Consider the following 14,100-nt stretch of genomic DNA (forward strand, 5'->3'; position numbering starts at 1 on the left):
TTCCATGTGCTATGTCTTCTACACACCTTGATCTTTTCCATGTATTTGTCATACAAAGGTAAAGGACGATCAAGGTCTCTTTATCAAAGCTGCTAGGAGTGCAGCCTCATGCACAGAAAGGAGTTGCCATCTTTCAAAGAGGCAGAGCAAGAACGAGGAAGGTGTGGTGATGGATGTATTAAACAGAGTTAGAACCACTTCAGGTAGGATATGATATCACCTTAACCAAACCCTTCTTGCTAGAATGGTCATTACAACAGGTACTGATACTATTGATAAGTTTACTGTAACCAAAACTGCTTTGTCAGATACTGATTTTTCTTACAGGGAAGCCCCTACCTTTCATTTCCATGTGTAAAATATTATGGTTAATAAGTTGAATTGACCATGCTTATTGGTAAACATTGTTTTGTACCCTAACATCAGTATGTGTCATGTAGTACAGTAGAATTTTTTTTGGGGGGGGGTAGGGTAGTAAATGTTAAGTATGTGATTTAGTTTTTTTACCTTTATAAATTTATGATTTGCTTGAATTGCTGGGGTGTGACACAGCAGGGACTAAGCTTCAGATTGCTATAAATCTGACATTTAGATAACTCCATTTTTGTCTTTTTTTTTTTTTTTAAATACATTATTTTTGCTAGTCTAGGGCCATTTACGTGTTCCCATGGCAAGCTTGGGATAGCTGTGGAGTGCTGCGGGCTTCAGAAATGTCTGCAGTTCATCCATGACATTCTGAAATATGTTCATGTAACGTTGGACGCATGTTCACAATCAGCAAAATGGTGACATTTGCCGATATACCATGGGACACATTTGTGTATTACTACGATTCATAAGTATGGAAATAAATTAACCTAATTTGAATATACTGTGTAAACTGCCCTGAATTTTCACCGATAAGTTGAGCATCTGCATATTAATTCATAAACAGATGAGATAAGTGGCAAATTTATTAGGATGCAGCAGACATACCAAAGTAAGGAAAACTTTTTAAAATTACTATTTTGTAAGATAACTTAAAAATTATTTTAATATTGTTGTAAAGTTCACTTACACTGAAATTATAACTATGCTGTGCATGTTAAGATAACATTGACTATTGTATATTTTTTGCGTTAAGTAACAGTTACTGTGGGAGGCAAGAATAGCTGACCAGAGATTTGTACTTTAAGAGATGATTACATCCAAACATTAATGTCACACTGACTGCAGCCCTTTTTTTCTTTTTGTTTTTTTTCCCCCTAAGATTTACATGTAGTACTAATAGAGAATAAAGGATCAAAGTACAGAAAGGATCATTTCAGCCATGAGGAAAATCATGTCCTCATGACAAAACTTAAGACATATGGGAAACTTCTTTTTCTGGTAAAGTGTGGCTAAGCAAGCTGAGAGGAACAAAGCATGGAGTCAAGTAGTTGTTGAAATCAATGCAGTTGGAGGCAGAAACCAAACATCGGCATAGTGCAAGAAAATGTCAAATGATATGGTAGCACATGGCAGAAGCAAGGCGAGGCAGAATGGAACTTCCAATACCAGTGTGTGTGTGTGTGTGTGTGGGGGGGGGGGGGGTTCAAATGAATACCTTCTCTCCCTCCTTGGGGATGGCTATGATACAGAAGATGGTGCAACATGAATTACATCTAACCAATATCTGCAGCAGCAGTAGCAATATTCATCTACTCATGCAGGTTATTTTAAAATAAGTAACACATAGTTTTATACACAAACCTGAATGCTGACAAGGAATGATGTAATTAAACATGTCACAATTCATTATTATTAGGCAAGTCTTGCCTTGTGCATCAGCAAATAATGAAAATACAGGCAGTGTGCATGGCAAGTGTCCCACTCTTCCCCTTGTAAGCATACCATACTGTATGTTGTTGAATTATTATTATTACTATTATTATTAATGCTTTATAATAATTTTTAGAGTCAGTATCAGAAAAAAAAAACAGTTCAAGTGTACCAACAAATTTGGATGATGTCAACAGCAGAATGGGGGATGCTGCTGCTGATGATGACGATAACAGCAGCACAGTTTTATTTATGAGATAGCCTGAAGGAAGTGGCAGGCAGTCCCCACGTTTACCGGCAGGTTCTCTCACCTCATAACATGTTACTAACTCTGCAGAGAGTGACAGAAGAACTCAAAGTCAAAGAACTTGACACAGCATTCATGGCTCTTCCAGAGGAACACTCCTGCACCTACACCTGCATTTCCAAATCCAGAACAACACTGAGGATGATGGCAGAAACTTAGAGGCCACACTGTCCATAGCAACACCTTTACAAAAGGGAGCCAGGCACAGGAATTTCTTAAAACTACCCCAGGAAATATGTAAAACATTGGCTGCCCAACAAGAAATGTGCCGTGACATTGTTAGAGCTTAGAACACTGCCACAGAGAGTCAGCTGAAAATGGTCAGAGTCCTCCAGGGTATGCATGATGCCTTCCAGCACTACTTCAAAATGGTGGAGAGCAGAGATAATGCCATCTGACTGGATCACACTGATGTGCAGTAATAGAGGCACACCAAGCAAGGATCAGTGGCCACCTCCATTCGTGCCCTAGTTCGGACATACCAGAGTCAAGCTGGAGTCAGTCTTGCAAGGGGAAGAGGATGGGGTACTGTAGGGACAGGTGGGGGGGGATATCACATGATACAACCATTGCTTCTCAAGACAGTAATGTCAGTAGTCAAAGTAAACAATGACAATACATTTCACACATGCCATGTCAACAGTCATCTACATCTAGCAGAAAGTCAAGTTCGAGGTCACGATCACAGTAACGTAGCAGTGTCAGATCAGTGACAGCAAGAGCACCTGCATCAAGTAGATCATGACATCTGGCAAAAGAGTAGTTGTGTAAAATCTTACCATAACCATAAGCAAACATGACACCAGGTGACCAGGCAAGCAACAGGGGGAAAGCATGGTGGGTGGGTAAGTAATACTGCAGCATATAGAAGAGAAGGACATATATGGTACAGATCAATATATGTGTATATACCTTTAAGAAGCTATCCAAGTGCTTGCACAAGTGTATGAATACTGAGCATGTGCAAATCAGACTGCCATTTTGTAGTTAGCTGTTGAGATGTAAACATGTATGTGTATGTAAGCTCTGTTAACTAGTTTGTTCGTATTTAATGATGCTGCTATCCATCTTGATGTGTTTATATGTATTAAAGCATTTGAAAGAAACCCCAAAGCCTACTAGTTGTGTGTGTTAGAGGCAAATGAGCGACATATGGTTATGGTAAGAGTTTACACAACTATTCTGTGTCCTCCTATTCATATGCTGCAGTATTCATCACATTAGGGAGAAGGACAAAGCTCATGCTTAGGAAAGATATGGTGGAGGAGCAGAAGCTTTTCCTACAAAACCATGTAGTATAGCTCTGGCAAACCCTGTCCTGGACCTGGAGATGACATCTAGTTGGTAATGTTTAGTGAAAGTATGAACAGAGGGCCAGGTAGCTGCCTCCAGGATACAGCAAGTGTCCAAGCCTTTAAAGAAGGCCTCAGAGTTCTAGTAGACACTGCTCTAGTAGAATGTGCCCCCATAGGAGAAGATAGGCATTTACCATGAGTTAAATAACAAAAGGAACTAGCTTTAGAAATCCAGGAAGAGACAGTTTGCTAGGAAACCAGCTGGCCCAGGGCCCTTTGATGGTAGGACACAAACAGATGTTCAGATTTATGAACAGGTTTAGTTTTGTCCAGAAACTATCGGAGTTGTCTGTGTGCATCCAAAGTGTGTAGAATCCTCTCACTGGGAGATTGTGGAAAAGGAAAAAAGGTGGAAAGGTTGATATACTGACTGAGGGATAACTCATTAACCACCTTGGGCATAAAGGAGAGATTGGTACGCAAAGATACCCTGTCTCTATGGAAGACTATGAAGGAGGGATGAAACATCAGTGTTGGCAGCTCAGAGACCCTTTTGGCAGAGGTAATGACCACCAGCAGAACAGTTTTCCACGTGCAGTGTTGTAGGGAAGAGGAACTTGCTGGCTCAAATGGGGCCAGGGTAAGTTTCTCTAATACAAAATTGAGATCCCAAGGAGGAGGAACTGGCTTCCTTGGTGGTCTAATATGAAGGATCAATCCAATACAAAGGTACAGGAATGGAAATTGGCAGGGCAATTTATCATTGTTATTAATTTCATGTACCATATGTTCATGTTATAAGTCTATGAATGAAATTTGAATGTATTAAGAAACCGAAATTTTTATATATTTTTTATGTATGTATGAATAATGGACTAATATTAATTTAGTGATGCACATATATATGTATAATATAGTTTTAATGGTTGAAAAACAATATATTTATGTATGAATTTTAAGAATTTTTAAGTACTCTATTTAGTTAGAGCTCTATCCTGTAGTTGGAATGATGTCATTGTCAGCTGAGCATATATAGAGTATATATATATATATAGGATACTTTGAATTTGTATTTTTTCCTATTTTATGGCCTGAAGAAACCCTTTTGGGTGAAAGCGCTTGCCGAACTTTTTCATTGGGTTAATAAATTCAAACGTTTTTATCTTGACCGGATTTTAAATTTGTTTGTGCTGAAGTGAACATAGTGTTGACTGGAAACCAGAAGTGGTTGGAATAATGTATGTGGACTGTATTGCCCCAATTTCCGTTCTTGTACCTTTGTGTTGGATTGATTTTATTCATTTACATATTCAGGACTCGGGACTCTTGGGCGGCAGTTGAAGTTTGTTATTTTATCTAATATGAAGGATGCCTTTAAGGAACAGTTTAACTTCTCACCTAGAGGCTAAAGGAGGTGAGACAGGCAGACCAGTAGAGACAGCTGAAAGGTGAGCTTTCACAGAAGAATAGGAGAGGCCACCCTTCTTCACACTGACAGGACAAAACCACAGGGATATCCACAGACAGTGGTTGTAGATCCTTTTTGAGACACCAGATGGAAAACCTCTTCCATTTGGAAATGTAAGATTTTCTAGTAGTAGGTTTTCTGGCCTCCTGCAGAACTTGAAGCAAATCCTCTGAAAAAAATGTGTCTAATGTGCGAGTAGGTCCATCCTGTGGGGTAACTTGTGGTGATTGCCACTGGCTAAATGCAGGAGGAGTGGGAACCAGTGCTGTCCTGGTCAAAAGGGAGTCACCAGCAAGATTTTCTGGTTGATCCAGCTGAATATTCAGAAGGATTTGTTGGAGAAGAGGGAAGGGGGGAATGCATACAGAATCATCCCCTTCCAAGAGAATTATAGGGCGTCCACCTTCCAGGCCCAGGGATGCGAGACCCTGGCACAAAATTTGGGACATTTCGTCTGGTCATAGGGGAGGCAAAGACATCTAACAGAGGTTACCTCAATGACAGACCAGGTCCAGAAACACATCCCTGTGTAACATCAATTCGTGACACTGGGTCATGGACCTGCTTAATGTGTCTGCCACAACATTCTAAGGCGAAGGAACGTAAACTGCCTGAAGAGAAACTTGGCTTTGTAAGGCTAACTCCCAGGCATGTAGAGCCTTTGTTCCTCCCTGTTTGTTTATGCACCAGAGGACAGTGATGGTGTCTGTGAACCACCTTAACACCCCTGGAGTAAGCTTGGGTTTGAAGATTTGCAGGGCAAAAATCAAGGCCCTCATCTCTCTTATGTTGATATCTTCCTTTGTCTGGGCTGCAGACCAGACATCCCTGACCCTCCAGGACTGCAGAATTGCACCCCATCCTGTGTCTGAAGCATTTGTGTACAATTCTAGAGAGGGGAGGGGGTGGCTGTAGAGGTAGACCTGGATTTGTTGTAAAATGAAGAATCCACCAATCCAACTCCTTTTTTAGGCAAGGCAGGAGGGGAATAACAAAATCTAAGGGGTAGCAGTGCTGCCTAAACATTGTTTTTAGGAACCATTTAATTTTCCTTATGTGTAACTTGGCCAAGGGAAGCATGGGAATTGTGGATGCCATGAAGGTGTAGGAGGCTCTGGAAGTAGGGGGTAAGGAACAACACCTTGTCTGTGGGAAGAGACAACACCTTGTCTGTGGGCAGAGATTCTAGCATCCTGCCTGTTTAGATCCTGCAGCCTAGAAAAATGTGGTCTGGGGAAGGGGTCAGAGAGGACTTCTGGTAATTTATTGTGAAGCCTAGACTCTCCAGAAGGGAAATTGTGAGGAAAGATTTTCCTGAAGAAGGTCTGATGAGTGTGTCTTGGTTAAAAAGATCATCTAGGTAAAGGAAAATGTGAATTCCCTGTAGTCTGCAATAAGCTATGACAGCAGCCAATCATTTTGTGAAGACCCTTGATGCCAATGAGAGACCAAAGGGCAAAGCGCAAAACTGAAAATATGAGGAAGCAACAGAAAAATGTAAAACTTTCCTGAGCTGAGGGTGAATAGGGATGTGAAGGGTAGGCATCTCTGATGTCCAAAGACACCATGAAAACTTGGGGTAGAATAAGGGGTACTAGTGGGGGCAAAGTCAGCATCTGAAAGGAGGGAACTTTTAGGAAGATGTTTAAATGGTAAAGTTCCACGATGGGTCTACAAGGGCCATCTTTCCTGGGAACCAGAAACATCCTGGAGTAGAATAATTTTCCTAGTTGTGAGGAAGGGACCTCTTGAATCATCCCCTGGGACAGAAGACCAGAAATGATTTGGGGGAAAATTCCAACTGATCTTTTGGTGGTTGTGGGATATCTCTGAAGGAGGGAAGAATCTCCAAAACCATGAAATATCATTTCTGGATGATCAAAAGGAGCAGTGTCTCCTGGGTGATCCGACTCAAAGCAGGAAGATCAACAGAAAGGTAAAGGGATAGAGGAATGGATGGCCCTGGAGGCAGATAGTCACAGGCTACCAGGTCTGGAATGGGACTGAAAGGGCCGTTTCTGAGAAAGTGGGGATGGAGTAGACTTTGAAGAAGCCTGTTTCCTGGGGCTTCTCTTATTTTTAGAGGAAGAAGACATAACTGGTTTCCTAACAAAAGTAGTCTTGGATGGGTAGCTCCTCTCAAACTTGGGAACAGGAGAAAAAAAGAAGTTATGTACTCATTATAACATCCCATGTTGGTAGTCCATCTCACCCTTCATTTTTACATATGGGTTTGGAGCCGATCCACAGGTCTGACTCGGCCGATTTTCAAGCTTGAAGACTTCTGGTTGGCTAGTGACTAAGCAGGTATCCTATGGTGCACCAGTGCAATCCCCAGATCTTGTTTGCTGCTCACTAGTGATAGAAAGAGATGGAAAGAAACCCTTAACCAACAAACCAATACTAAAGGGTCGCCAACCAAGAAATTTATAATATTACCTCCAGATCTTCCAGGATGGGTGCAGGAGGAGGGTTGGTAAAAATGAAGGGTGAGATGGACTACCAACATGGAACGTTATGGTGAGTACACAACTTCTTTATGTTAGGTAGTCCAATCTCACCTTCATTTTTACATATGGGACAGTGTCCCTAGCGCCTTATTCTTGGGTGGCTCATTGGAAGATATTCCTGAGCATCGTGAAGCCAAAGGATGCTCTACCCCTAGAAGCCAAATCCAACTTATAATGATTAATAAAGGTGTGAGGGGTAGCCCACATAGCTGCTGCACATATATGATCAACTGGTACCCTGGCTTGGAAGGCTGCAGAGGTAGACAGAGACCTGGCAGAGTGAGCCTTGATCCTGTAAGGGTCTGCCCTCCGAGCTGTAGATGAAAGCTATGCAACTAGAAATTCAGTTAGGCAATGTCACCTTATAAACTGGCAAACCCAATCTGGAATCAGAAAAGGAAACGAACAAATGGTCTGACTTCCGAAATTCTTTGGTCCGTTGTAAATAGAAATGCAGCTGTCTGTGAACATCCAACTGGTGAAAACGGTATTCCGCTGCATTGCTATGATTGGGAAAGAAGACTGGAAGTTCAATGGACTGGTTCAATGTGGCAGAAGAACAAATTTTGGAAACAAACGAAGGATTGGTACGTAAAGAAACCCTGTCTTTATGAAAAACTAAATAAGGTGGTTTAATAGACAGAGCATGTAGCTCAGAAACGCGTCTGGCTGATGTAATAGCTACCAAAAACACAGTCTTCAAAGACAAGTACTTTAAGGAAGCTGAATGAGACGGTTCAAAAGGAGGGAATGTTAGTTTGGACAACACAAAATTTAAGTCACAAGAAGCCACAGGTTCCTGTAAAGGTGGTCTCAGCAGGGTGGCTCCTCTCAAGAAGATTTTACATAACTTATGAGACATAAGGTTAATATTTGGAGATCCCAAATAAAAATGAGAAATAGCCGCCAATTGCACTTTGATAGTGGCTGTGGCAGATCCCTGCTGAAAAAGCTCCAAAAGGAATTCCAGAATTACGGGAACGGGAGCGGTGGAAAAATCCACTTTCATTTTCTGTGCCCAAATAGAAAACCTTTTCCACTTACTGTCATACAGCCTTCTGGTTGATGGTTTGTGTAAGGATAAAAGAATATGGGACACTGATGATGAAACATCATGAAGCCTGACTAGAGATGGAACTGGATCAGCCAAGCTGTCAATTTGAGGGTGTGGAGAGAGGGGTGTAGCGAACCTGACATGTGGGTCAACAGATCAGGAATTGGGTCCAGGATCCAAGGATCATCCAGGAGAAGAAGCTCGAGGAAGGGGAACCAGACCTGATGAGGCCAGTAAGGAGCAATGAGGATCAACTTTCTTCCCAGTCGAATGGCTTTCTCTATCACTTTGGGGATAAGAGGGAATGCATAGAGAAGTCCCGTGGGCCAATCATGTACCACAGCGTCTCTGGGTGCTTGTCCCGGAGAGGGAATTAGGGAAAAATAACTGCTGCACTTGGCATTGACTGGACTGGCAAAAAGGTCACAGCAAGGCTGTCCCATTTTAGGAAAATCTGTTCCACTATTTCCCATTTCAGAGACCACTCATGGGGCAGCAGGATTGCCCGGCTCAGCTTGTCGGCTATCACATTGGTTGCCCCAGGAATGTGCGTTGCCACCAGAAGGAACTGGGAAGGAATCGCCCATTCCCAAACTCACATGGCCTCTTGACAGAGTGGGTAAGATCTGGTACCGCCCTGTTTGTTGATATATCACACAACCGATATGTTGTCCGATAGTATCGCAATCGTCCCTGGAGGAAGGAGGTCCTGAAGTGCTTGCAACATCAGAAGCACCACTCTCATCTCCAGAATGTTGATATGCAGATGAGCCTTGTGTTCTTGCCATGTGCCATGGATTGTCCTGCCCATATATTGCCCCCCCCCCCGACATGGGAGGCATCCGTGGTCACAGTGGCAACAGGTTGGGCAGGCACAAAGGGAGCTCCTGTGAACAAATTGTTGGGGCTATCCACCAACGAAGGTCCTTTTTGCATGATTCTGTCAGCAGAATAGACTGATTCAGCGGTAGATATTGGGACGACCACTGGGAGAACAGGAGTCATTGAAGGATTCTCATATGCAACCTGGCTAGAGGTATTAACAGAATGGTTGAGGCCATCATTCCAAGAAGCTGAAGAATCCACTTTACTTTGACCTTCCGAAGTGGGAGAAGTTGCTGAACTTGTGAGATGAGGTTTTGTGCTCTTTCAGCAGGAAGACAAACGGTCATATCCATTGTACCAAATGCAACTGAAACTCAAAGCAAGAAAACAAAAATAATAGCGGAAAGGTAAAACCACACAAACTGTTTATTGTTAGCGCTTTCGTCCAGATATTCTCATGTACTTCTTCAGACAATATTACCCAGCTAAACATGGTTTAAAAAGGGTCAGTAATTAAACCAAATAAACAAATCAATTACTCATTAACAGAATCAATCACAAATCCAAGAAAAGAAATACCAAATTAAGCTCGAAGAACGTGAATTAATGTGGCAATTGCAGACAAATGCATATATTTATCCTCGACTGAATGAAGCATGTTCTATTAAGTGCCTGTTAAAATTGAAAGCATTGGACAGGTAAAATAACAATGTATGCACTGATGCTTAGGTGGTTATATATGTATATAAGTTTCGTAAAAATAATATTTTTTAATAAGTATGTCTTTGGTTGATGGTAGAAATTCAGTAATTATTGTAAAGCAATATAATAATTTTTTATGAACAGTATGGAGTGAATTAATGGGATAGAGTGTTTTAATATTAATTTATGTGTTGATGTACTGTTTAGTAATTAGGGAATATTCCTTTAATAGTGTTGGATTTGTGATTGATTCTGTTAATGAGTAATTGATTTGTTTAACTGGTTTAATTACTGACCCTTTTTAAACCATGTTTAGCTGGGTAATATTGTCTGAAGTAGTACATGAGAATATCTGTACGAAAGTGCCAACAATAAACGGTTGTGTGGTTTTACCTTTCCGCTATTATTTTTGTTTTCTTGTCATATCCACTGTCTACCTCTGCGCCTATAAAAATCACTGATTGCGAGGGCAGTAATGCAGATTTTTCCCAATTTATGGAGATTCCTCGTTGAGGAGAAAGCTGAATGGTGATGTCCCTGTTTTGGAGAAAACACCTGGAATCCCTGAAGTCTCAGGTGAGCTGTCACTACTGCCATGCATTTGGTGAACACCCTGGGGGCTGTGATGAGACCAAAGGGCAGAGTACGAAACTGAAAATGGCTGGCTCCCAGCCGGAAGCTCAGATACCTCCTTGACACCTTGTCCATTTTTATATGGTAGTAGGCGTCTTGGAGATCTAGACAGCACATCCAATAGTCTTTCCCTAAAAACAGGAGTATCGACTGCAGTGTTACCATCCGAAAAGTACAGTTTTGTACCTACCATAAATGTAGATGTCCGATAGACATGCAACTGCAGTCATAACATGTGGGTTGTCCTGCCTCAGGCAGCCCTCGGTCGGCCGGATTCCAAAGTCTGGGTCCGACGTTGGCTGATGTCGCATTTCTCTCTGACGTCAGAGCGGCTGGAGTACATAAGCATCAGCCGACGCCATTTTCTTCAGTGTTTCTTGCCCCAGATGCCAGGTGCCCTCCAAGGAAGGCTGTAATCAAATTGTAAGACAAAAACAGGGTTCCAAACAACTACATGAGCAATAAAACAAATACACCATAACAGATATCCCCAGCTAAGAGTAAGAGGGATAGGAGTGGACCCTAGGCATAGAGGGGTATGGAGGGAGGGAAAACCCGACTGCAGTTGCATGTCTATCGGACATCTACATTTATGGTAGGTACAAAACTGTACTATGTCCTTCAAGAATGCAACTGCAGTCATAACATGTGGGTAGAATACCATAGCTTAGCCGGGGGAGGAGGTATGCTCTAGGAAAGAGATGGTGTGGCAATCAAACCCTGCAGGACTGCCGAAGCAAAGCCTGCTCTGGATCTGGAATATAGAGGCAGATTGTAATGTTTGGAGAATGTATGCACGGAGCTCCATGTAGCAGCTTCTAGAATGTCCTTGGTAGGCACCCCTCTTAAAAAGGCTGTAGAGGTGGCTGTAGCTCTGGTGGAATGTGGTCTGACATATGCTGGAACAGTCTTTCCATGAAAGGAATAACAGAATCTGATGCAATGTCCAATCCATTTAGAAATAGTCTGTTTTGAAATTGCTTTCCCTTGGACTGCAGGGGCGTAAGCTACAAAAAGCTGTTCAGACTTCCTACTGGCCTTGGTTCTGTCCAGGTAGTATCGAAGTTGTCTATGAATGTCCAAGGTATGCAAAAGTCTTTCCCCTTATTCTCAGGATTGGGGAAGAAAGCAGGCAGATGAATGGCTTGATTTAGAGAAACCCTAGATACCACCTTTGGCATAAAAGTCGGGTTGGTCCTTAATGAAACCCTGTCTCTGTGGAAAATAATAAAGGGTGGTATTGCCATTAGGGCCTGTAGCTCCGAAACCCTTCTTGCTGAGGTAATTGCCAACAGGAAAGCTGTCTTCCATGAGAGAAATTGCAAGTCAACTGAAGCTGCTGGCTCAAAAGGAGGTAGAGTCAGTTTTTCTAAGACAAAATTGAGGTCCCAGGCTGGCACTGGGGCCTTTCTTGGTGGCTTAATGTTCTTGATTCCTCTGAGGAATTGTCTTAGTAAGGGGTGAGAGAAAACAGGAGGATCAGTGTTGTATCTAGCTGAAATAGCCGATGCATGTATCTTTATTGAAGAATATGAGAGGCCGCTGTGTAACATATCTGCCAAATATTCCAAGATAAGTGGGATGTTCAGTAATGATGCATCATGCCCCTTGCTGGTATTCCAATTGCTGAATCTTTTCCACTTTGCTAAGTAAACCTTTCTGGTGGATGGTCTTCGAGCCTCTGTTAGTATCCGCTGAACTTCCTTGGAGAGAGATAAGCTGAAGTTATTTATGGGATCTCACAGGCTGTTAGCTGCAGAGTCTGAAGGTTTGGATGCAGTGTTTCGAAATTGTGTTGAGTCAAAAGTAGGGGCCACTGAGGGAGGGCCCACCTCCTGGTGTGACATATGCTCCGTAGTAGTGGGTACCAGTGTTGTCTTGGCCAATCCAGAGCTATTAAGATCCCCTTGGGCTTCTCTGCTTTGATCTTTAGTAATACTGAGGTCATCAGTGGCAGAGGTAGGAATGCATAGATTGCTAGTGAGTTCCAGTTGAAGGAAAGGGCATCTATTTTCCAAGCCTTTGGATGGTATGTCCTTGTGCAAAATTTTGGTAGAAGATGGTTGAGGTGAGAGGCAAATAGGTCCATTTCTGGCTTGCCCCATGTCGAAGTGAGTTGTCTGAAAACCTTCGGATGTAACTTCCACTCGTGTGGATCTGTGAAATTCCTGCTTAGGCTGTCCGCCAACACATTGTCTTTTCCTGGAACAAACTGGGATTGTAACTGGATGTTTAGACTCGGTGATTTCTCCCAAAGCTGCATTGTCAGTCTGCAAAGGGGGTAAGAGTGGGTGCCCCCCTGCTTGTTTATGTACCACATCACAGTGGTGTTGTCTGTCCATATCATTAAATGGCCTGGCTGGAGTTGGTGTTGAAAAACCTCGACGGCATGCATTACTGCCAGCATTTCCTTTTGGTTTATATGCAGATGTGTTTCCTTTGGAGACCATTGTCCTTGTATATACCTGCCTTCCACGTGCGCCCCCCATCCAAGGTCTGAGGTGTCTGTAGTCATGGTCTGTGTTATCTGTGGTTTTCTGAATGACATACCCGTGTTTTCCTGGCTCACCGAGGCCCACCATAGGAATTCCTTTTGTAGGCATGGAATGAGTGGTATGATTGTCTCCAAGTTGTTGCTGTGTTGAGACCAAATGCTTTTTAGGTACCACTGAAGCTTTCTCATGTGTAGTTTTGCTAATGGAACCAGTAGAATGCAGGATGCCATGTAACCCAGGGCCTGTAGGAATCTCCTTACAGTCATCTGGGTGAGTTTTGCTAAACCTTTGAAGTAATGAGTTAACTTCTCTTGCTTGTCTTCTGTCAGGTAAGCCATCTGAGAGGCTGTGTCTAGTTTGGCTCCTAAGAAGATTATTTGCTGGGATGGCTGCAGTCTTGACTTTTGGAAGTTGACTGTGTATCCCAGAGCTTGAAGTAATCGTATGACATAATCCAGGTTTTTTGTCAACATCAATTTGTCGTCCGCTTGTATAAGGCAGTCGTCCAGGTACGGGTAAATTTGTATACCCTGGAGCCTGCAATGAGCAATTACTGAAGCCAGGCATTTTGTAAATACTCTGGGCGCAGTAGATAAGCCAAATGGCAATGCTGAGAATTGATAATGCTCTGGCCCTGCAAGAAATCTGAGGTATCTTCTGCAGCTGTGTCTGATAGGGACATGCAGGTATGCCTCCTTGAGGTCCAGAGTAATCAGCCACGACTCCTTGCCCAGCATGGGAAGGAGTTGCAGTAGAGTCAGCATTTTGAACTTTGGTACTATGAGAAAGGTACTGTACTCTGTTAAAGGCTTTTGGCCGAGGCGCTAGAGATTTCTAAGCTGGTGTTCTAAATAAATTCCTACTACGGAGTTGCTGGATTGCTGTTTGTGGTTTTTACATAATATTTTTTGTCTGCTGTGGTTATTTTACTATGAGAAAGGTGTTTAATGCAGACAAGTCCAATATTGGTCTCCATTGAGATTCTTTTCTTGGAACAAGGAACAGTCTTGA

The sequence above is a fragment of the Protopterus annectens genome, chromosome 3.part1 (genome assembly GCF_019279795.1).
Source record: "Protopterus annectens isolate FY-2018-M chromosome 3.part1, PAN1.0, whole genome shotgun sequence".
NCBI classification, from domain to species: Eukaryota; Metazoa; Chordata; order Ceratodontiformes; family Protopteridae; genus Protopterus; species Protopterus annectens.